General features: G+C 42.8%; 1 protein-coding gene across 1 annotated transcript in view; it reads left to right on the top strand.

Annotated features, from left to right (window-relative positions):
- Positions 1-24548, top strand: part of LOC126419216 (calcium uniporter protein, mitochondrial) — a gene marked incomplete in the record, with an annotated part of 2318083 nt that overhangs the window by 1217003 nt on the left and 1076532 nt on the right.

Here is a 24548-nt window from a genome sequence, read left to right as displayed (position 1 = left end):
ACAGAAGGATCCTTTATTGTATGATTATATGATAGCGGAACAAACACTGGTAGCAGTTACTTCTGTAAAATATCTGGGAGTATGCGTGCGGAACGATTTGAAGTGGAATGATCATATAAAATTAATTGTTGGTAAGGCGGGTGCCAGATTGAGATTCATTGGGAGAGCCCTCAGAAAATGTAGTCCATCAACAAAGGAGGTGGCTTACAAAACACTCGTTCGACCTATACTTGAGTATCATCAGTGTGGGATCCGTACCAGGTCGGGATGACAGAGGAGATAGAGAAGATTCAAAGAAGAGCGCCTCGTTTCGTCACAGGGTTATTTGGTAAGCGTGATAGCGTTACGGAGATGTTTAGCCAACTCAAGTGGCAGACTCCGCAAGAGAGGTGCTCTGCATCGCGGTGTAGCTTGCTGTCGAGGTTTCGAGAGGGTGCATTTCTGGATGAGGTATCGAATATATTGCTTCCCCCTACTTATACCTCCCGAGGAGGTCACGAATGTAAAATTAGAGAGATTCGAACGCGCACGGAGGCTTTCCGCCAGTCGTTCTTCCCGCGAACCATACGCGACTGGAACAGGTTCAAAATGGTTCAAATGGCTCTGAGCACTATGCGACTTAACTTCTGAGGTCATCAGTTGCCTAGAACTTAGAATTAATTAAACCTAACTAACCTAAGGACATCACACACATCCATGCCCGAGGCAGGATTCGAACCTGCGACCGCAGCGGCCGCTCGGCTCCATACTGTAGCGCCTAGAACTGCACGGCCACTCCGGCCGGCGACTGGAACAGGAAAGGGAGGTAATGACCGTGGCACGTATAGTGCCCTCCGCCACACACCGTTGGGTAGTTTGCGGAGTATAAATGTAGATGTACATTGTTGAGACAAGTACCTCAAATAACATTATAGTTATGATTTTCTGTTAATCGGATGATTCTTTTGATACATTCTGTATACTGGCGATGAGTACAGTTTTAACGTTTTCAAATTGTACAGACTGTGAAATGCATGTGACTGTTTCAATAATATGAAAAGGTTTTTCAGGGACCGCAACCAATCATAAAATTAGTTGACTTACCTAAATTATTTAATGAAATACAATTTTTCGACATGTAAATTTCCATCTCCATGCTACAATGGTAATACAAAAATACACACAGATATTGAAATTCTTCGATACACCCTTGACGTGAGGTGTGGTCATCTTTGTTCATATACGAGTATAATGGATGTCTTCTGAACACACCACAAGGAGACATCTATTTCATATGGGTAACGATGAGCAAGGTACATGCCAAGACTGTAAAGAACGACTTCGATACATATGTGTAGTTCTCTTAAATGTTTTTGTAAAAAGACTGTCCAAAGTCGATCTCCTGACAACTTTTCTTTATTTCCAAATGACCCGTTATAGACCAGCTGCTCGTATTCAAATCTGTTACGAAAAATTTTAAAAATGGTTCAAATGGCTCTGAGCACTATAGGACTTAACATCTATGGTCATCAGTCCCCTAGAACTTAGAACTACTTAAACCTAACTAACCCAAGGACATCACACAACACCCAGTCACGACGAAGCAGAGAAAATCCCTGACCCCACCGAGAATCGAAGCCGGGAACCCGGGCGCGGTAAGCGAGAACGCTACCGCACGTCCACGAGCTGCGGACACAAAAAATTTAAATTAAAATTGTTTCAAACTACATGGTTTAACAGTTAGGCTTTAGAAAGCGTCAAAATTATTAAGAAATTAGTTACAATACAACAGCTGAGCACTATGCTATTTATTACAGTTACAGAAACGATACACGCCCAGACAGTATTATAACAGCTACCACCCTCCGTCTAGCCCAACACACAAGAGCGTACTTATATGCAATGAAACAGACCTTCAAGGAAGAGGAATTACAGATAGAAACAGATATTATTAAACAAACAGCTACAGCCAATGTACAGAGTTAAAAAATAGTGACAGTCGAAGCCGAAAACAGAAATTTAGAGAAGTGTGGCAAAAGAGAGAAGAGTTTAAAGGGTGGTAAATTGCCGCTCACAAGGACAGTTACCGTGTTCGTTCCAGGGTGTGTGGTTTTAGTTTGTGTACTGGAAGAAGCAACTTTCGAAACACGCAAATCGCGATTCACACAAAAGTCGAGTGTCACAATTTAATAAACAGTCAGTGTTTTCATTGTGGGGCATGAACCCACTGCAAGCATCGCAAGTCATAAGCTCGAAGGGGAATCCAAAGTTGCTGAAATAAAATTGGCGACAGCATTTGCTGAGCACACACTATCCTTGTCAACAGTAGATCATATAGATGATGACCTCGTGAAAGACATTTTCGACGATTCTAAAATTGCCCAAAACTCTAAGGGCAGTGAGCTTCCCAAACAACGTTATGAATATTTTGTTTGAGAACAATGACCATTCTGTGTACAAAATTGTTAATATTAGGGAAATGTTACTACCCAGTATGTGTCGGGCTTGCTTTCTTTTATTTCCCTCGGACGACAGTTTTTTTTGTGTGCGTTGTGGCTTTCAAGGTTTCAAATGGCTCTGAGCACTATGGGACTTTACATCTGTGGCCATCAGTCCCCTAGAACTTAGACCTAACTAACCTAAGGACATCACACACATCCATGCCCGAGGCAGGATTCGAACCTGCGACCGTAGCGGTCGCGCGATTCTAGACTGTAGCGCCTAGAACCGCTCGGCCACTCCGGCCGGCGAGAAGGCTTCCGTGATTAATCAATATGTTTGTAAGTAACGTGGAAACGAAACGTAGCAATTGTGTTAACAGTCTTTTCTGTGTGCCTGTCTGCAACTCGACGGGTCATCGTTATCGTGAACAGCAATCTTATCCAACAGCAGTCTTATCCTTTTCCTAATACTGTCAACAAACACAACTGTTTAACGAGACTGGGTGAGCGTAGGCGCTATTAGGGAAGTGTATTACGAGCAAAACGAACAATAAAACAAGAGTAATTTGACTTGTACTTTTATCATGTCAAGGTGACCTTTTTCATCCTTTAATTAAAGAACTTCATTACTTTCAATGTATAAGAGACACGTTTCCGCACTAGACACATGGTCGGGCTATTTTCGTAACGAAACGTGATCTTTAATGTAAAGCTCTTATACTTTAGTACTAAAGTTGCAAACCCATAAACTTGAAAAGGCTTTAATGAAGAAAAGAGTGAGTAGATTTGTTCGTGAAGATGGACTATGTGTATCGAAACTAGTTGCTTCATTGAACAACTTAGATAGTCTACAAATTTGTGGTGACTGGTATCGGCCTCTGAAAAACCTATTAACAATCGTAACGTCTCTCTGCGCGTTCTTTGTTAGAACAGTTATTTTCCTACAGGTTGTCCGTCTGTGCAATGAAATTTTCTTCTGCTTTGGTGTTAGTTCTATGCGTCTTTCACTGCTGTATTATTTAATCCTCATACATAAACAAGACAATCAGAGTATGGTACGTGATGATACACTTCTCATAAAATTGGACTGCTGGAAATCGTGCATTACTTACATCTCATGGTGTACAACATATTGTGTAATGGCTGTTGACCTGGACAATTTCTGTGTTCCCCTGACATTAAATCTTAGGATTCTTCCCGTCATCTAGGTAGGGAAAGTTTCTTTAAATGTGCTCCTAAGGTTTTTGCTTAACACAGACTGTGTAATCGTGCCTTCTGTTTGTTGCAGGTAAGGCGCAGGAAGATATGTTCACTGGAAACTGCTGTAGCGGAAAAAGGTAACCGACCTACAAGCTTTAATATTGGATAACATTATAAGCAGCTGCATTACCACTAGACATGTGATTTGAGACGGGCGGAATACATGATAAGTGAGAAGAACTGGGGCGTACTGGAGCTGAATGTGTTTATTACATGAAACTGGAAAAAAAGTGAACGTGAACAGATAGTTTTGATAACGTATAGGGTACAAACTGGTCCATGACGATGAGTTCTATCGTGGAAACGTCGAGGTTTACCGATGCCTATCCTCGGCACGACACAGCTATCTTCGCTGTGCCGGCTGTCTGCGATCATTTCGTTAACTTCAGTTCTGCTTCATACGTTGAATGTTGTTTCAGCTCGCAGTCTGGGACTCGACAGTAGTATAGCACTTAGAGCTGTCGCGGATGGAATATTCTAGTTTGAAATATCCATCTTAGGGTGTTTGGCGATGGTAAGTTTCTTTGTCTGGGAAAGCAGTAAAATAATCGGAAGTATATTTGCAATAGTCACATGAAAACAGACAGATTCGATTTTTTTCTTTTAGGATTTAGTTTTTGTGATATTTGAGGATGCTGTAGTGATTCCATGTGTGGTTTCAGTGTAGTACACCTGCTACCAGTCCACTGTTTACATGGTAGCTATTTTTGTGTAAGAATCTTGTAGTGATCGTGTTGTAATACTTGGTGTGTGTATTTAGGCTGTCTTAAGTAATGTCCTATAAGTCTCCAACCATGGATTTTTTTTTAATGGTGAAGTAAGCAGGATGGTCCTAATGCGATTGTAGACACCTGCAGGAAAACTTGATTATTTTGGCGCAATGTTGCGAACGAAATGAAAATAAATCTTAAGGTTGAAATACACTATGTGATCAAAGGTATCCGGACACCTGGCTGAAAATTACTTACAAGTTTGTGGCGACCTGCATCGGTAATGCTGGAATTCAATATGGTGTTTGCCCACCCATAGCCTTCTTCAGGGAGTACTGCACTGAGGAGAAATGTCAGTGCGTGAGGCTTGGCACAAAGTCGGCGATCCAAAACATCCCAAAGGGGTTCTATAGGATTCAGGTCAGGACTCTGTGCAGGCCAGTTCATTACGGGGATGTTATTGTCGTGTAACCACTCCGCCATAGGCCGTGCGTTATGAACAGGTGCTCGGTCGTGCTGAAGGATTCAGTCGCCATTCCCGAATTGCTCTTCAACAGTGGGAAGCAAAAAGGTGCTTAAAACATCAGTGCAGGCCTGTGCTGTGGTAGTACCACGCAAAACAACGAAGGATGCAAGCCCCCTCCATGAAAAACACGACCACACCATAAAACCACCGCCTCTGAATTTTGCTGTTGGCACTACACACGCAGGCAGATGACGTTCACCGCGCATTCGGCATACCCACATCCTGCCATCGCATCGTCACATTGTGTACCGTGATTCGTCACTGCACACAACGTTTTTCCACTGTTCAGTCGTCCAATGTTTACGCTTCTTTCACCAAACGATGCGTCGTTTGGCATTTGCCGGCGTGATGAGTGGCTTATGAGCAGCTGCTCGACCATGAAATCCAAGTTTTCTCACCTCCCGCATAATTGTCATAGTTCTTGCAGTGGATCCTGCTGCAGTTTGGAATTGCTATGTGATGGTCAGGATAGAGGTCTGCCTATTACACACTACGAACCTCTTCAACTGTCGGCGGTCTCTGTCAATCAACAGACGAGGTCGGCCGGTACGCTTTTGTGCTGTAAGTGTCCTTTCACGTATCCACTTCACTATCACATCGGAAACAGTGGACCTAGAGATGTTTAGGAGTGTGGAAATGTCGCGTACAGACGTATGACACCCAGTCACCTGACCACGTTCGAAGTCCGTGAGTTCAGCGGAGCGCCCCATTCTGCTCTCTCACGATGTGTAATGACTACTGAGGTCGCTGATATGGAGTACCTGGCACTAGGTGGCAGCACAATGCACCTAATATGAGAAACGTATGTTTTTGGCGGTGTCCGGATACGTTTGATCACATAGTGTACGTGGAAACATGGAATCGATGGAATCTTAAGGAAGTACATTGACTACAGCCATTTACAGCTGAAACCGACTTCTTGGTTAAGGATCATGCTTCTTGAATATAACCTGGCCAAACCTCATCTCTGCATTTCTTTTTGGCTGCAGAACGACTATACGTTGTCGATACCCATCGGGAGTTCACCTCTGTATGAACATTAAAATCGTTCGGCGTTGTCATCGAAGATTCAACTAGGAAGTGTTTCAGCATCCACCATATTCACCAGATCTTGGCTCTAGCGAGTTTCGCATGTTCCCCCAAGTAAAAGGCCATCCTGGAAGTAAGCACTTCAACACCGATTATGAAGTCACACCAACAATGAACAGCTGGTTGCGAGGGCTGGACCCAACCTGATACAACACTGGTTTGGAAAAACTTGACCCACGTTACCAAAACTTATTGGAGGAACGTAGAGACTGTATGAAGAAGTAACAAAAACAATGTACTGTTGCAATAAAATTAGTTCAGCATGATAAACTGTGTGCGACTGTTTTTTTAAATAAAAAAAGGGTAACTTCCAGGATGCCCCTCGTATATTTCTTGGTTCCAGACGCGTTTCACTTTCCATATTAAATCATTTTCAGCTTATTTAGTAAGGAAGTATTACAAGTAAAAACGAAACTGTGCTGTTGCAGATTAAATCCACCGACGATGCATTAATATAAAAAACGAATCAAATACACACACACACACACACACACACACACACACACACACACACACACACACACATATACACACACACACAGAGAGAGAGAGAGAGAGAGAGAGAGAGAGAGAGAGAGAGAGATTTCGTAGCTTCAGGACGCACGCGATCGATGACATCCGAAGAAGTGCCTCTGAATGAACCCAGGCGCCCTCAGACGAAATAATGCCCTCGTTATACCGCCGTCATAAACGCCCAAAGTCTTCTAAGTCAAAGGGAGCAAAGTCTGATGATGATGACAGGAAAGAGGCCTTTCGAGCGGCAGACGGCGTCCGCCTTCAAGACGGCGGTGGGGACAAGTCCGTTCGACAGGGACCCCTCTCCCGTACTTATTGTGAGGCCAGGCACGGAGGCGCCATCGCTGTCGCTGTAGACCGAAAGGAGCTCTCCACTCAAGTCGTGGCCACCTCACTGCAGGATCCTCTTGAGGTCACGTTTCTTGTCATCTGTGATACTTGATATGACGTCAGAAAGAACACGTCTCCAGACTCTGCGGCCGTTCCAGTGAGTGCACGAAACAGATGTTACCATGGATGTGTCATAAGTAATGAAAACTTGTATGAGACCTGGACAGAATATAGGATTTCCTGCTTTAGCGACCAGTTACCTTAACGGTAAGGAACTGCACTCCCGTGCATTTACTTGACAAAGGAGTTGTTGTTGTTGTTGTTTTCAGTCCTGAGACTGGTTTGATGCAGCTCTCCATGCTACTGCATCCTGTGCAAGCTTCTTCATCTTCCAGTACCTACTGCAACCTACATCCTTCTGAATCTGTTTACTGTATTCCTCTCTTGGTCTCCTCTACGATTTTTACCTGCCACGCTGCCCTCCAATGCTAAACTGGTGATCCCTTGATACCTCAGAACATGTCCTACCAACCGGTCCCTTCTTCTTGTCAAGTTGTGCCACAAACTCGTCTTCTCCCCAGTTCTGTTCAATACTACCTCATTAGTTATGTGATCTAGCCATCTAATCTTCAGCATTCTTCTGTAGCACCACATTTCAAAAGCTTCTATTCTCTTCTTGTCCAAACTATTTATCGTCCATGATTCACTTCCATACATGGCTACACTCCATACAAACACTTTCAGAAACGACTTCCTGACACTTAAATCTATACTCGATGTTAACAAATTTCTCTTCTTCACAAACGCTTTCCTTGCCATTGCCAGTCTACATTTTATATCCTCTCTACTTAGACCATCATCAGTTATTTTGCTCCCCAAATAGCAAAACTCCTTTACTACTTTAAGTGTCTCATTCCCTAATCTAATTCCTTCAGCATCGCCCGACTTAATTCGACTACATTCCATTTTCCTCGTTTTGCTTTTGTTGATGTTCATCTTATATCCTCGTTTCAAGACACTGTCCATTCCGTTCAACTGCTCTTCCAAGTCCTTTGCTGTTTCTGACAGAATTACAATGTCATCGGCGAACCTCAAAATTTTTATTTCTTCTCCATGGATTTTAATAAATTTTTCTTTTGTTTCCTTCACTGCTTGCTCAATATACAGATTGAATAACACCGGGGATAGGCCACAACCCTGTGTCACTCCCTTCCCAACTACTGCTTCCCTTTCATGTCCCTCGACTCTTATAACTGCCATCTGGAGTTAATGTGTTACATTTCTTGCGCTAAGCACATGCGCGAGAAAAAAACGTAGGAAATGTCTGAAACTACACTGAGGTTTAGAAAGAACAGGCAATCCATGCAGGGGGAGCGACTGTTCAAAAGCTTACTGCCCTGAGGCGACAAAGTCATGCGATAGCGATGTGCATAGATGCGATGGCAGTAGTTTCGCGTGCACAAGGTACACAAGGGCAGTGCATTGGCCGAATGTCATTTCTAGTCAGGTGATTCATGCGAAAAGGTTTCCGACGTGATTTTATCCACATGACTGGAATTAACAGACTTTGAAAGCGAAATGGTCCTTGAAGCTAGATGCATGGGACAGTCCACTTCGGAAGTCCTTAGGAAATTCACTATTCCGAGATCTACACTGCCAAGAGTACGACGAGGATACCAAATTTCAGGTATTACCTCTCAACACGGACAACCAGTGGTCGACGGACCTTCACTTAACGATCGAGAGCAGCCTCGTTTGCGTAGAGTTGTCAGTGCTAACGCACATGCAATAATGCGTGAAATAACCTCAGAAATCAATATGGGTTCTAGGCGCTTCAGTCTGAAACCGCGCGACCGCTACGGTCGCAGGTTCGAATCCTGCCTCGGTCATGGATGTGTGTGATGTCCTTAGGTCAGTTTGGTTTAAGTAGTTCTAAGTCTATGGGACTGATGACCTCAGATGTTAAGTCCCATAGTGCTTAGAGCCATTTGAACCACTAATTTCTGTTCTCCCCAGTACCTCCTCATTAATTACCTAGCCATCTAACCTTCAGCGTTCTTCTGCAGCACCACATTTCAAAGGCGTCTATTCTCCTCTTGTCTAAATCTTTTATCATCCGTGTTTCACTTATGTACACGGCAACACTCCATACAAATACTTTCAGAAAGAACTTCCTGACACTTAAATTTATGTTCGATGTTTACAAATTTCTCTTTTTCAGAAGCGCTTTTCTTGCCATTGCCAGTCTACATTTTATATTCTCTTTACTTCGGCCATCATCAGTTATTCCACTGCCGAAAAACAGAAGTCACCTACTACTTTAAGTGTCTTGTTTCTTAATCTAATTCCATCAGCATCATGTGACTTAATTCGGCTACATTCCATTATCTTCATTTGCCCTTTGTTGATGTTCATCTTATATTCTCCTTTCAAGACTCTTTCCGTTCTATTCAACTGCTCTTCGTAGTCCTTTGCTGAGTCTGACAGAATTACATTGTCAAAAGCAAACGTCAGAATTTTCATTTCTTATCCCTGGACTTTAATTCCTAATTTTCTTCGGTTTTTTGTACTGCCTGCTTAATGTACAGAAGAAAAACATCGGACGGGTATAGATTTTTACTCATGTACTTTCAGTGGTGTATACGAATACAGTTTGCAAAACGTGTTGAGAATAGAATAAGCAATAATTAAGTAATAAACATAAACGTCAAGCCTGATGCTAAGCGTTAGTGCATAACATCGCATATGTAGTTAGCAATAATTTTTTTGCCTTTCGTCTTTTGTGAAGTGTGTCAGAGTGAACTAGTTTTGTAAAGGTTTGAAATTTCGTGTTGTAAGGTATTTTGCAACTCGCGAAAGCACTTTCTCAAATATTGTACGAATATAGTCCGTGTAATTTGCGCGCCGTAACGTACGCTGCCTCATGACATACACACTGTTTGTAACTGCAATACTAGACTTACGGTCTTAAACGTGAAATATGAGATTATAGTTCTTCATGAGTGCATTGTGACGGGATTTTAAATTTTTAAATTCCGTCAGTAATTGAATGAAATTATGAAAATCAAATGTTTCTTGCCTCCGGAAGCCGTTGACTAGACAGCCTTCGGCAGGGGCAGTGACCCGCGTTAGCCAGAACGAAAAAAAAATGTTCTAATGGCTCTAAGCACTATAGGACTTAACATCTGAGGTCATCAGTCCACTAGACTTAGAACTACTTAAACCTAACTAACCTAAGGACATCACACACATCCATGCCCGAGGCAGGATTCGAAGCTGCGACCGTAGGAGCAACGCGGTTCCGGACTGAAGGGCCTAGAACCCTTCGGCTACAACGGCCGGCCCGCTTTAGCCGTTAAGTAATAAATATAGCACGTCTCAGGAGGAATGGTCAGTTTTTACGGATAGGACGGGATCGGTCATTCTGTGCAAAAATTTATTGTAAAGATGGGCTCAAAGGCATGCCGTAAGAGCTGTAAGTATTATTTCATCTTCGATACTGTGAAACAAATATCTTGTACTGCAAGCTCTTTGCTTGTCATGTTTTGCGAGTGGATGGTATGGTCTAAAAGAACAAAAAAAATTGTCAAGTAAACAAGGGCTGTAAAATTGATACCTTAAGAGCTATAAGTAGTTGTTACTTTTCGCGACTGTGAAGCCCAGCTTTTCTACTGAAAAAGTACTCATAACTTCCAAAGCGTGCATTTTACAGCCCACGTTTACTAGACAATTTTTTTTATTGTTTTGGCCAATACCATCCACTCGCAAAACATGACAAGCAAAGAGCTTGCAGTATAAGAGTTTTGTTTCACAGTATCGAAGTAGTAGTATTGGTAATAGCCGTTACGGTATGCACTTTAGAACCCATATTTGCTAGTACTTTTTCGCTTCCAGTGATTGTTCCTGCCCTATCCCTGAATATTGATCATTGCTCTCGGGACACCTTGTAGATATTTTCCTTTGAATTCGTTGCCATCCTTTCTCTCGCCAAATTTTCACTCGTTACCTATTGTAGAGATAAATTATTTCACCCTTTTAGTATAACACTGTCCCATTTCAGATTCTACACACACACACACACACACACACACACACACACCACACCACACCACACACGCTCGTTCCCAAGGGAATTGTGGCAGCACCACTGTTATTCTCTGCCTCCCCCCATCTCTCCCTCCCCCCATCTCTCCCTCCCCATCTCTCCCTCCCCATCTCTCCCTCCCCCCTCTCTCCCTCCCCCCTCTCTCCCTCCCACACTCTCTCCCTCCCCCTCTCTCTCTCTCCCACCCCCCCTCTCTCTCTCCCACCCCCCCTCTCTCTCTCTCCCACCCCCCCCTCTCTCTCTCCCACCCCCCCCTCTCTCTCTCCCACCCCCCTCTCTCTCTCTCCCTCTCCCACCCCCCTCTCTCCCCCTCTCCCCCTCTCTCCCTCGCCCCCTCTGGCTCCCACCTTTCCCTTCCTATCTCTCTCTCTCTCTCTCTCTCTCTCTCTCTCTCTCTATATATATATATATATATATATATATATATATATATACACACAGGGTGTTACAAAAAGGTACGGCCAAACTTTCAGGAAACATTCCTCACACACAAAGAAAGAAAACGTGTTATGTGGACATGTGTCCGGAAACGCTTACTTTCCATGTTAGAGCTCATTTTATTACTTTTCTTCAAATCACATTAATCATGGAACGGAAACACACAGCAACAGAGCGTACCAGCGTGACTTCAAACACTTTGTTACAGGAAATGTTCAAAATGTCCTTCGTTAGCGAGGATACATGCATCCACCCTCCGTCGCATGGAATCCCTGATGCGCTGATGCAGCCCTGGAGAATGGCGTATTGTATCACAGCCGTCCACAATACGAGCACGAAGAGTCTCTACATTTGGTACCGGGGTTGCGTAGACAAGAGCTTTCAAATGCCCCCATAAATGAAAGTCAAGAGGGTTGAGGTCAGGAGAGTGTGGAGGCCATGGAATTGGTCCGCCTCTACCAATGCATCGGTCACCGAATCTGTTGTTGAGAAGCGTACGAACACTTCGACTGAAATGTGCAGGATCTCCATCGTGCATGAACCACATGTTGTGTCGTACTTGTAAAGGCACATGTTCTAGCAGCACAGGTAGAGTATCCCGGATGAAATCATGATAACGTGCTCCATTGAGCGTATGTGGAAGAACATGGGGCCCAATCGAGACATCACCAACAATGCCTGCCCAAACGTTCACAGAAAATGTGTCGATGACGTGATTGCACAATTGCGTGCGGATTTCCGTCAGCCCACACATGTTGATTGTGAAAATTTACAATGTGATCACGCTGGAATGAAGCCTCATCCGTAAAGAGAAGATTTGCACTGAAATGAGGATTGACACATTATTGGATGAACCATTCGCAGAAGTGTACCCGTGGAGGCCAAACAGCTGCTGATAGTGCCTGCACACGCTGTACTTGGTACGGAAACAACTGGTTCTCCCGTAGCACTCTCCATACAGTGACGTGGTCAACGTTACCTTGTACAGCAGCAACTTCTCTGACGCTGACATTAGGGTTATCGTCAACTGCACGAAGAACTGCCTCGTCCATTGCAGGCGTCCTCGTCGTTGTAGGTCTTCCCCAGTCGCGAGTCATAGGCTGGAATGTTCCGTGCTCCCTAAGACGCCGATCAATTGCTTCGAACGTCTTCCTGTCGGGACACCTTCGTTTTGGAAATCTGTCTCGACACAAACGTACCGCGCCACGGCTATTGCCCCGTGCTAATCCATACATCAAATGGGCATCTGCCAACTCCGCATTTGTAAACATTGCACTGACTGCAAAACCACGTTCGTGATGAACACTAACCTGTTGATGCTACGTACTGATGTGCTTGATGCTAGTACTGTAGAGCAATGAGTCGCATGTCAACACAAGCACCGAAGTCAACATTACCTTCCTTCAATTGGGCCAACTGGTGGTGAATTGAGGAAGTACGGTACATACTGACGAAACTAAAATGAGCTCTAACATGGAAATTAAGCGTTTCCGGACACATGTCCACATAACATCTTTTCTTTATTTGTGTGTGAGGAATGTTTCCTGAAAGTTTGGCTGTACCTTTTTGTAACACCATATATATATATATATATATATATATATATATATATATATATATATATATATATATATATATATATCTGGTGCACAGGGTAAACATCAGATTCTGTAGTGCATGGGAAGGTGTCGTTGTTGAGTGAATGTAGGAGGATACAAATACAAGATGACTTAAACAAAATTTCGAATTTGTATGATGAATAGCAGCTAGTTCTAAGGGCAGAAAATGTAAGTCAATGCGGATGAGTAGGGACAACAAATTCTTAATGTTAGAATACAGCATCTTGCTTGACACTGGCATGTCCTTTAAATATCTGGCTGTAGTGATGTAGAGTGATATGTAATGGAACAACCATGTGAGGATAGTGATAAGGAAAGTAAATGATCGACTTCGGTTTGTTGGGAGAATTTTAGGAATCTTTGGTTCAGCAGGAAAGGATGCCGCATATACAATGAAGAGACAAAGAAACTGGTCACCACCTCAATACCATGCAGGGCCACCGCGAGCTCGCAGAAGTGACGTTACACAACGTGGCATGCACTCGACTAGTGTCTGAAATACTGCTGGAGGGAATTTACACCATGAATCCTGCAGGGCTATCCATAAATCAGTAACAGTACGAGGGGATGGAGATCTCTTCTGAACAGCACGTTGCAAAGCATGCCAGATATGCTCAATCATGTTCATGTCTGTGGAATTTGGTGGCCAGTTGAAGTGTTTAAACTCGGAAGAGTGTTCCTGGAGCCATTCCGTAGCAATTCTGGACGTGTGAGGTGTAGCAGTGTCCTGCTGGAGTTGCCCAAGTCCGTCGGAATGTACTATGGGCATGAATGGATCAGACAGGATGTTTATGTATGTGTCACTTGTCAGAGTCGTATCTAGATGTGTCAGAGATCCCAAACAGTCCAACTGCACGTGCCCTACACCATTACAGAGCTTCCACCAGCTTGAACAGTGCGCTGCTGACATGCAGGGTCCATGGATTCATGAGGTTTCCTCCACACCTGTGCACGGCCATCCGCTCGATACACTTTGAAACGATACTCGCCCGACCAGGCAACATGTTTCCAGTCGTCAACAATCCAGTGTCGGTGTTGACGGGCCAAGCGAAGCGCAAAGCTTTGTGTCGTGCGGTCATCAACGGTACATGAATGGGCCTTCGGATCCAAAAGCCCATATCGATGATGTTTCGTTGACTGTTTCGCATGCTGACACTTATTGATAGCCCCGCATTGAAATCTGCAGTAATTTGCGGAATGGTTGCACTTCTGTCACTGAAAGATTCTCTTCACTCGTCGTTGTCGCGTTCTTGTAGGATCTTTTTCCGGACGCAGTAATGTCGGATATTTGTTGTTTTACCGGATTCCTGATATTCGCGGTATATCCGTGAAGTGGTCGTACGTGAAAAGCCCAACTTCATCGCTACCTCGGAGACGCTGTGTCCCATCGCTTGTGCACCTACTGTGATACTACGTTCAGACTCACGTAAATCTTGATAACCTGCCATTGTAGCAGCAGTAACCGATCTAACAATGCGGCAGACACTTGTTAGTCCAGTCAAATAGTAGATATACCTTGCAAAAGGTGGGGTAGAACAGTATTTTTTCAACTCCTTCATATGGTTGGAAAGATCAGAAAACCGAGTTTTGCCAACAAAATTTCGCTTGGGAAAACTTTCTGCAGTCAAAAAACTTCGAAAATTTCGGACTTTTTCAGTTTTTTCAAAATATCTCAGTTTAATTTGCTCCTATCGCTTTAACGTCTATTTTCTTTTTTAAAGAGCACAAAATTCTCTACAAATTTGATTCTTGCCATTTTTTTCTACTCCCAATATCTAAGGCGCTACAGCGCCTCAAAAAATACCAATTTTTCAAATTTTGAGCATAGTGACAAGATACCTTATTTTTTAACACTATTTTTTCAGTTTCTGTTTGTGTAGTTTAAATACATTATACATCATGTTATAAGTTGGAATTTACCACCTCACTTTCAGGTATTCAATTTCTCTGTATGCAACATGATTGCTGGGCACCCAACTATTGTGATTCTTACATCACTACCTGAAGTTCACTATGGGCCACCTCAGCCCTGGTATTTGTAAAACTATAAATATAAAAATACATCAATAAGAGACACACACACACACCAACACACCAACGCACACGCGCGCACACACATACACACGCACACAAAATAAATTGTCTCAGGAAACTGAACTATTATTAGCTGCAATAGGCAACTTAATTAGGTAGGTAATTATTCTTGTGTATCAAAGCCACACAGTTGACATTAAAAATAAGTAGCTTTATTACAATTAAAATTCATTGTCAGTTACTAAAAAATGTTGACAGTTCTGGGTGTGTAATAATTGTAATATTGCACTTAAGCGCACTTGAGTCAGATATGAGCATCACTTCCAACGTTTTGGTGGGCCAGGTTCTTCAGTGTCACCAGAAATACATTGAGTTACGGATTCAGGGTCTGTACATAGAGTTGATCCCAGATTGACCTCTTCTTTAAACAGCGAGTCAGCCTCAGCAAGTTCGTTGGTTTCGTCAGCGGTTTCCTCAACATCCTCCATAACATCTTCATATAAAAATTTTGGCACGTTTTCACAGTTGACCCCAATACATTTCTTGCAAATTGAAGAACATTTCTAACCCGTTTTTCTGCAGGACCACGCTCCGCCACAGTTCAGCTTGCATGAGCATGAAACAATGTGAAGAAGTGCTTCAGGTGCTGGATCTCGGCTCATTACAACGGGTATTGGACCTTAGTTACTGTGATTCCAGTCCCATTTCTCAGGAGGTTCCCAGTTTCCCATCCAACTTTGGACTTGTTGGTAAGTCCGCAACGAATGATGTTGTGCAGCATCTTGTGTAGGTGGCAACCGTGCAAGATTCAGTTTGCTTTCTGTGGCGGACTTGGCGAATAGCTGGCACCGCAAATGGTCTAGTGTGTGGGAACTGCTGACACCTCCACTATACAATGCGATAGTAACCTGTTCTCCTGCAGTTATTGTTTCTTCACGGGTAGCATGTGGTTTATTGAACGTGAAAGCGCTGAGGTTAGGTGTTCATTTTTCGCAAGAATATTGCAGCACTTAATTTTTCTTTGACCAAAAAAAGCAGATGTTGTATCACATCTGCTAAAGGCGTGAGTGAACAGAATATATTCACCGTCAAACTTGTAAGATGCAGTGGAAAACCACTTCTCTTCTTCATTTCCTCTTCCTGGCTTTAAGAAAAATAAGTTTTCAATGCCTTGCCCCAAACCGGTCATGAGCACAAGCAGGTCAACATCTTCTCCTACAATGACAACACTTCCAAAATCTTTGGTTCTTGAAATGGCAGATGTTACAATTATAACGTCAGCATCTTCTTGTGCCTGGTGCACTTCAATGCTACACTCCAGAAATCCCATTTTAAGAAGTGTGATCAAACGCATCTTGTTTCGTTCGTTGTACAAGAACTTGTCCTGAGGGCCTTGGTTCACCATCTCTGATTCAACCACAACGTCAACCGAAGAATGTTGTTTGGACCTACGAATCCTCTCAGCACTCTTTGTGCTACATTTGTCTCCCTCACATGGATACCGGCTATTGACTTGAAGCAAACGTTTCGAGTCCAAGTCACTTTGTGGATAAGGTACCCTCTCCATCAATGACAAAAAATTTACTCGGTCCACCTGACTTCACATCTTCCACTGGAACGAAGGCATTGTAGAATGAAGATTTTGTTCCTTTTCGCATGCCTTTTTCTGAGAATAGGGACATTGGGTAAGGAGCAAGTTCATACTTCAGAAAGGCTTTTAACTCTTCTTCACTTTGTTTCATTAAACAAATCCTTTGGAAAAGAGTTAAAGGATCAACAGGAGTAATTTTAGTGCTTCCAGCTTTTACAGAATTGAACGCAGAAAGGAGAGTCACAACTTTATCTTTTCTACGGAACTTTACATCGTGGAAATTGTCACCAACTATTCTTTGCTCGAAATTTGAAAAATTGGTGTTTTTTGATGCGCTGTAGCACCTTAGATACTGGGAGTAGAAAAAAGGTAAGAATCAAATTTGTAGAGAATTTTGTGCTCTTTAATAAAGAAAATAGACATCAAAGCGATAGGAGCAAATGAAACTGAGATATTTTGAAAAAACTGAAAGAAGTCCGAAATTTTCGAAGTTTTTTGACTGCAGAAAGTTTTCCCAAGAGAAATTTTGTTGGCAAAACTTGGTTTTCTAAGCTTTCCAACAATATGAACGAGTTAAAAAATAAAATCTTCTACCCCACCTTTTGCAAGGTACAGGCTTTTTTTTTTTTTTTTTTTGACCGTTTCACTGGACTATGTCTTCCGTAGAAACACTGGAACACGTGAGGCAATACTGACCTTACGACTTATCTTAGAAGAAAGATTAAGGAAAGGCAAACCTACGTTTCTAGCATTTGTAGACTTAGAGAAAGCTTTTGACAATGTTGACTGGAATACTCTCTTTCAAATTCTAAAGGTGGCAGGGGTAAAATACAGGGAGCGAAAGGCTATTTACAATTTGTACAGAAACCAGATGGCTGTTATAAGAGTCGAGGGGCATGAAAGGGAAGCATTAGTTGGGAAGGGAGTGAGACAGGTTTGTAGCCTCTCCCCGATGCTATTCAATCTGTATATTGAGCAAGCAGTAAAGGAAACGAAAGAAAAGTTCGGAGTAGGTATTAAAATCCATGGAGAAGAAATAAAAACTTTGAGGTTCGCCGATGACATTGTAATTCTGTCAGAGACAGCAAAGGACTTGGAAGAGCAGTTGAACGGAATGGACAGTGTCTTGAAAGGAGGGTATAAGATGAACATCAACAAAAGCAAAGCAAGTATAATGGAATGTCGTGTGATGCTGAGGGAATTAGATTAGGAAATGAGACACTTGAAGTAGTAAAGGAGTTTTGTTATTTGGGGAGCCAAATAACATGATGTTTGAAGTAGAGAGGATATAAAATGCAGACGGGCAATGGCAAGGAAAGTTTTTCTGAAGAAGAGGAATTTGTTAACATCGAGTATAGATTTAAGCGTCAGGAAGTCTTTTCTGAAAGTATTTGTATGGAGTGTAGCCATGTATGGAAGTGAAACATGGACGATAAATAGTTTAGACAAGAAGAGAATAGAGGCTTCGGAAATGTGGTGCTTCAGAAGAAAGTTGAAGATTAGATGGGTAGATCACATAACTAATGAGGAGGTATTGAATAGGATTGGGGAGAAGAGAAGTTTGTGGCACAACTTGACCAGAAGAAGGGATCGGTTGGTAGGACATGTTCTGAGGCATCAAGGGATCACCAATTTAGTATTGGAGGGCAGCGTGGAGGGTAAAAATCGTAGAGGGAGACCAAGAGATGAATACACTAAGCAGATTCAGAAGGATGTAGGTTGCAGTAGGTACTGGGAGATGAAGAAGCTTGCACAGGATAGAGTAGCATGGAGAGCTGCATCAAACCAGTCTCAGGACTGAAGACCACAACAACAACAACAACAACAACAACAACAATGTCTTATACAGGCGTTGCCGACCGCAGCGCCGTATTCTGCCTATTTACGTATCTCTGTATTTGAATACGCATGCCTATACCAGTTTCTTTGGCGCTTCGGTGTAGAACATTAGTTCGACCCATTCTTATTTAGTGCTTGAGTGTTTGGGATTCGCGCCATCTCCGATTAGAGGAAGTCGTAGCAATTCAGAGGAGGGCTGCTACATTTCTTACCATTATAATTTAATAACACGCAGGCATTGCGAAAATGCTCGAGGAACTCGAATGGGAATTCCTGGAGGGAAGGCGATGTTTTCGAGGAACAATATCGAGAAACTTTAGACAATCGGCATTTGAAGCTGACTGCAAAACGTCTCCATTCGCGTAAGTACCACTAAGACGAGAGAAATCACGGCTCTTAGGGAAGCATATAGGCAGTTGTTTTTCCCTGGCTCTATTTGTGGATGGAACCCAAAAGGAAACTGTCTAATAGCGTACAGGGTACCCTCCGCCACGCACCGTGCCGTGGCTTGCGGAATATGTATGTCGATGTAGATGTTGTCGGTCAGTGTGCGATGTTCATAAAAGTAAACACAAAACAAAACACGACGTCGTTATATCACGCGCTCTCTGACTTTTAATATATCGAGAGGTGCAAGTGGTATATCAGTCGCCAGACAGCACGAACTGGAACGAGATTGTCTGGATTGCTCGGGTGGGAGCTCTCCACGCCTCAGCTGAGTGGCATAGCGTGTTACGTCTGGGCTGCCGGGTCAGATATCGCCGGCTCTGCTCGAACGACGCGACATTATTCGATAGCTGCTTTTTTTATTTCAGTTTTTGCTGCTATATTTTATTCTATCATGCGCGCTACTGGAAGAGAACCAGAAAAAAGGAAAAAAATAACTGAGCAGCCCGAATTGAATCTCGCGGGGTTTATTCGCTCGCGTTGAGAGAATTGGAAATGCACTTCAGCCGGTTACGCGCCCGCTGTCCCCGGCTGGAAATTTTAATGCACATCGGGCAGCTGATGGATTTCCGCCATTAAAACCGCGCACCCTCATGTTTCTGTATAGTTTGCTCGTTTTTTCTCAGACTTAAGAGGGAAAGACATATAGGTCGTTACGCTGACACCAATAGTTCTCGCAATAAATCGCGATGCTTCTCCTTTTGCTTACAGGGGCCGCGTGAAACAACTCACAACTAATTTTATCCTTTCCATCGTACGAACTGACAACCTGTGCTAAGACGGTTCAAATGGCTTTAACTGCCCCCGGATAGCGTGTAGGTAACTGGTTATTGTGCAGGCAGTCTGATCGCAGAATTTTAATGCAACGCGCAAGCCTACCTGTGTCACTCGAAGAACAGACGTGGTGTGTTAAAGTTAAAAGTGTAATTAAAAAGGATAATGACCTTGGCTCTGAGCACTATGGGACTTAACTTCTGAGGTCATCAGTCCCCTAGAACTTAGAACTACTTAAACCTAACTAACCTAAGGACATCACACACACTCATGATAATGACCTTGAAAAATTATAGTACAGAACAACAAACGTAGTACAGTCGATGACTGTGATTAATGTTCTTGTATCAAATACAGGATTACATTGAACGTTGCAGCTAATAATAGTTTAATTGGGTGTACGTTATGTAACTAAAGTTTTTCGCTCCTGTCAATACTTAGAGGCTGTCCGTTAATATAATTATGTGGTCCAAAAATATTGATGGACTCGGGTATAAATACCATGTTTTTCGGGTTGTACATCATTATTTCTTTCCACAAATTCAGACATTAGACCATTCTTGCATAGACTACCAAATAAGCCACTAGTCGAAACAACAATAACAACTATCAACACAATCATACACAACAAAATAAATGAAAATACAACTATGGAAGAGTTACAACTAAGAAGATACAAAAAAAGTAAAAATAGAAGGAATCAAAACCAAACATTCAACACAAACCAAAAGAAATTTTATCAGACAGTAGGTAACACACACATTAAAATAGACAATCCACCAAACATAACAGACATGGAACACTTCTGGAGCAACATATGGTCAAATCCGGTACAACATAACAGACATGCACGGTGGATACAAGCAGAACGAGACACATACAAGATGATACCACAAATGCCTGAAGTGATAATTTTGCAACATGAAGTAACCCGAGCAATTAATTCCACGCACAATTGGAAAGCCCCTGGAAAAGATAAAATAGCAAATTTCTGGCTAAAGAAGTTCACCTCAACACATTCACATCTAACTAAATTATTTAACAGTTACATTGCAGACCCATACACAGTCCCTGATACACTTCCAGAAGGAATAACTTATCTAAAACCTAAAGATCAAGCAGGCACAGCAAACCCAGCAAAATATCGCCCCATAACATGCCTACCATCAATATACAAAATATTAACTTCAGTCATTACACAGAAATTAATGACACATGCAACACAGAACAAAATTATAAATGAAGAACAAAAAGGCTGCTGCAGAGGAGCACGAGGATGTAAAGAGCAACTGATAACAGATGCAGAGGTGACATATCAAGCTAAAACTAAACAAAGGTCGCTACACTACGCATACATTGATTACCAAAAAGCTTTTGATAGTACCCCACTCATGGTTACTACAAATATTGGAAATATACAAAGTAGATCCTAAATTGATACAGTTCCTAAACATAGTAATGAAAAATTGGGAAACCACACTTAATATCCAAACAAATTCAAATAATATCACATCACATTATTATTATTATTATTATCATCGCTTTCATCTCATAAAAGACTACTTATTCTAGTGAAATGTAGTGTAATGTTTGATGAACATTCATAAAACCGTGTTTGTGATTTATTTCGAAATTTATTGAGTAAGCCCACAGAAATCCGATAAGTAGTTTCAATTACAGGCAACTCATTTCAATCACCAAATGAGAACAGTTTTTGAAACTCACACTTCTCTTTTGTTAATGCGCGTGTTTGTAAACAGTTCATTTGAATCTGATGAGTTACATTGCAAAACAGCTACTTTGTAAGGAAAAGTGAACTTACGTTCCACGTCGACAATCGCCATAAAACGAACATCGCGATGAGAAGTATTTGTTTGGATTTATTCCATCCGCATAGATTTCTGTGTGTGCGTGTTGTCAGGATGTTAACGATCTGACGAGCCAGTTGTACATAAATTGCCACGGTATCGCTCAGGAGGACTCCAACAACTCTGTTAATCTATGCCAAGCCGAAAAAACTGACTGCGTAAGAGTCAGAGGTGGACCAACTCGTTATTGACTCACTAAATTTGTGAAGACCATTCTCTTTAATAAATCATCCAATTTTTCTGAAGTTCTAATCATTTGTTTGTACATGTACATCACAGCTACTGATTTCCAACCCATTCGGATAATTCCTTTTTGGTACGTCGATTTTTCCGAGTATATCTTAAGATTGTCGCAAAGGTCAACCTTAACAATAAAGCTTAGAATATCTTCGTTCAACTTTCGCTAATCAGTCACCTTCAGAAAAGAATCTTTATAGCTGGTCTGCAGAATTTCGTCGTGCTAGTGCTTCCATAAGCTGTGTATTTCGTGAAATTCGGCGAAAATCTGTTGTTGTTCTAAAATAACAGCGATGCCTCACAGACGACGATTGAAAATACCGGGTGATCAAAAAGTCAGTATAAATTTGAAAACTTAATAAACCACGGAATAATGCTTGTAATGACATGGGGTTTAATTAAAACCAAAAAAATTTGCTAGACGCGTGAAAGATCTCTTGCGCGAGTCGTTTGGTGATGATCGTGTGCTCAGCCGCCACTTTCGTCATGCTTGGCCTCCCAGGTCCCCAGACCTCAGTCCGTGCGATTATTGGCTTTGGGGTTACCTGAAGTCGCAAGTGTATCGTGATCGACCGACATCTCTAGTGATGCTGAAAGACAACATCCGACGCCAATGCCTCACCATAACTCCGGACATGCTTTACTGTGCTGTTCACAACATTATTCTTCGACTACAGTTATTGTTGAGGCATGATGGTGGACATATTGAGCATTTTCTGTAAAGAACATCATCTTTGCTTTGTCGTACTTTGTTATGCTAATTATTGCCATTCTGATAAGATGAAGCGCCATCTGTCGGACATTTTGTGAACTTTTGTATTTTTTTTTTTTGTTCTAATAAAACCCCATGTCATTCCAGGCATGTGTGTCAATTTGTACCTCTCTATCTACATTATTCCGTAATTTATTCAGTTTTCAAATTTATACTGACTTTTTGATCACCCTCTGTTTGGCCCCAGAGTAGGAATAACTATGGAGTGAGAATTAACGCGCGAACTTAGAACACAGCGAATTTCGGTTGGACGGAGCGAAGGGGGAGGGGGGGGGGGGGAGATTCTGTACCCTTGCCTAAGCCTGAGCGCGGACCGCACACAGTCACTACTTACGGTAGTGGTGATGAAATGCGCCAGGTCGGGGGGCGCAGGGGAGAGACAGGTAAGTCCTGTGGCAGCTCGCAGGCAATCGGTTCACCAGTGCACCTGATGATTGCAACGTGGCCGCCAGCCGAAACGTTGCTATCTGGCGTCCCGTCGTTCAGCCGTAAACTATTTTGTTATCACTTAAGCTGCGTAAGTTAAAGAATCACATCAGAACTCGAATAGTTTGTACGTTCAAGGGATTGACTGTCAGCACGCTCTTAGACTGCCGATTTTTTCGAACACATGCTTCGTAAATACAATGTGTGGCAAAAAAATGAAGCCCCTGGAAGGAGAGCAAAAAATGAAATCAAACTACATCGGTTGACAGGATACGTGATGTTATTTCAGTGATTGCAACATCGAGTTAAATTTACGAAGAACACGGTAGTATGTGCCCACTTACCAGTACGGCTATGCGTCCCCTCAGATCTGAATGTACACTATGTGATCAAAAGTATCCGGACACTTCGCTGAAAATGAGTTAAAAGTTCGTGGTGCCCTGCATCGGTAATGCTGGAATTCAATATGGTGTTGGCCCTCCCTTAGCCGTGATGACGGCTTCCACTCTCGCAGGCATACGTTCAATCAGGTGCTGCAAGGTTTCTTGCGGAATGGCAGCCCATTCTTCACGGAGTGCTGCACTGAGGAGAGAGATCGATGTTGGTCGGTGACGCCTGGCACAAAGTCGGCGTACCAAAACGTCCCAAAGGTGTTCTGTTGGATTCAGGTCAGGATTCTGTGCAGGCTAGTCCATTACAGGATGTTATTGTCCTGTAACCACTCCGCCACAGACTGTACTTTATGAACAGGTGCTCGATCGTGTTGAAAGATGCAATCGCCATCCCCGAGTTGCTTTACAACAGTGGGAAGCGAGACGGTGCTTAAAACATCAATGTAGGTCTGTGCTGTGATAGTGAAACGCAAAAAAACCCGAACACACCATAACACCACCGCCTCCGAATTTTACTGTTGGCACTACACACGCTGGCAGGATGACGTTCACCGGGGATTCGCCATACCCACACCCTGCTATCGGATCGCCACATTGTGTACCGTGATTCGTCACTCCACACAACGTTTTTCCACTGTTCAGTCGTCCAATGTTTGTTCTCCTTGCACCACGCGAGGCGTCGTTTGGCATTTACCGGCGTGATGTATGGCTTATGAGCAGCAGCTCGACCATGAAATGAAAGTTTTTTCACCTCCCGCCTAACTGCCATAGTACTTGCAGTGGATCCTGATGCAGTTTGGAATTCCTGTGTGATGGTCTGTATAGATGTCTGCCTATTACACATTACGACCCTCTTCAACTGTCGGCGGTCTCTGTCAGTCAACAGACGAGGTCGGCCTGTACGCTTTTGTGCTGTACGTGTTCCTTCATGTTTCCACTTCACTATCACATCGGAAACAGTGGACCAAGGGGTGTTTAGGAGTGTGGAAACCTCGCGTACAGGCGTATGAGACAAGTGACACCCATTCACCTGACCACGTCCGAAGTCCGTGAGTTCCGCGGAGCACCCCATTGTTCTCTCTCTCTCTCGATGTCTAATGACTACTGAGGTCGCTAATATCGAGTACCTGGCAGCAGGTGGCAGCACAATGCACC

This window comes from Schistocerca serialis, chromosome 9, assembly GCF_023864345.2.
Source record: "Schistocerca serialis cubense isolate TAMUIC-IGC-003099 chromosome 9, iqSchSeri2.2, whole genome shotgun sequence".
Lineage (NCBI taxonomy): Eukaryota > Metazoa > Arthropoda > Insecta > Orthoptera > Acrididae > Schistocerca > Schistocerca serialis.
Note: the sequence above shows the minus strand (reverse complement) of the source record. Positions and strands in the feature narration are given on the sequence as shown.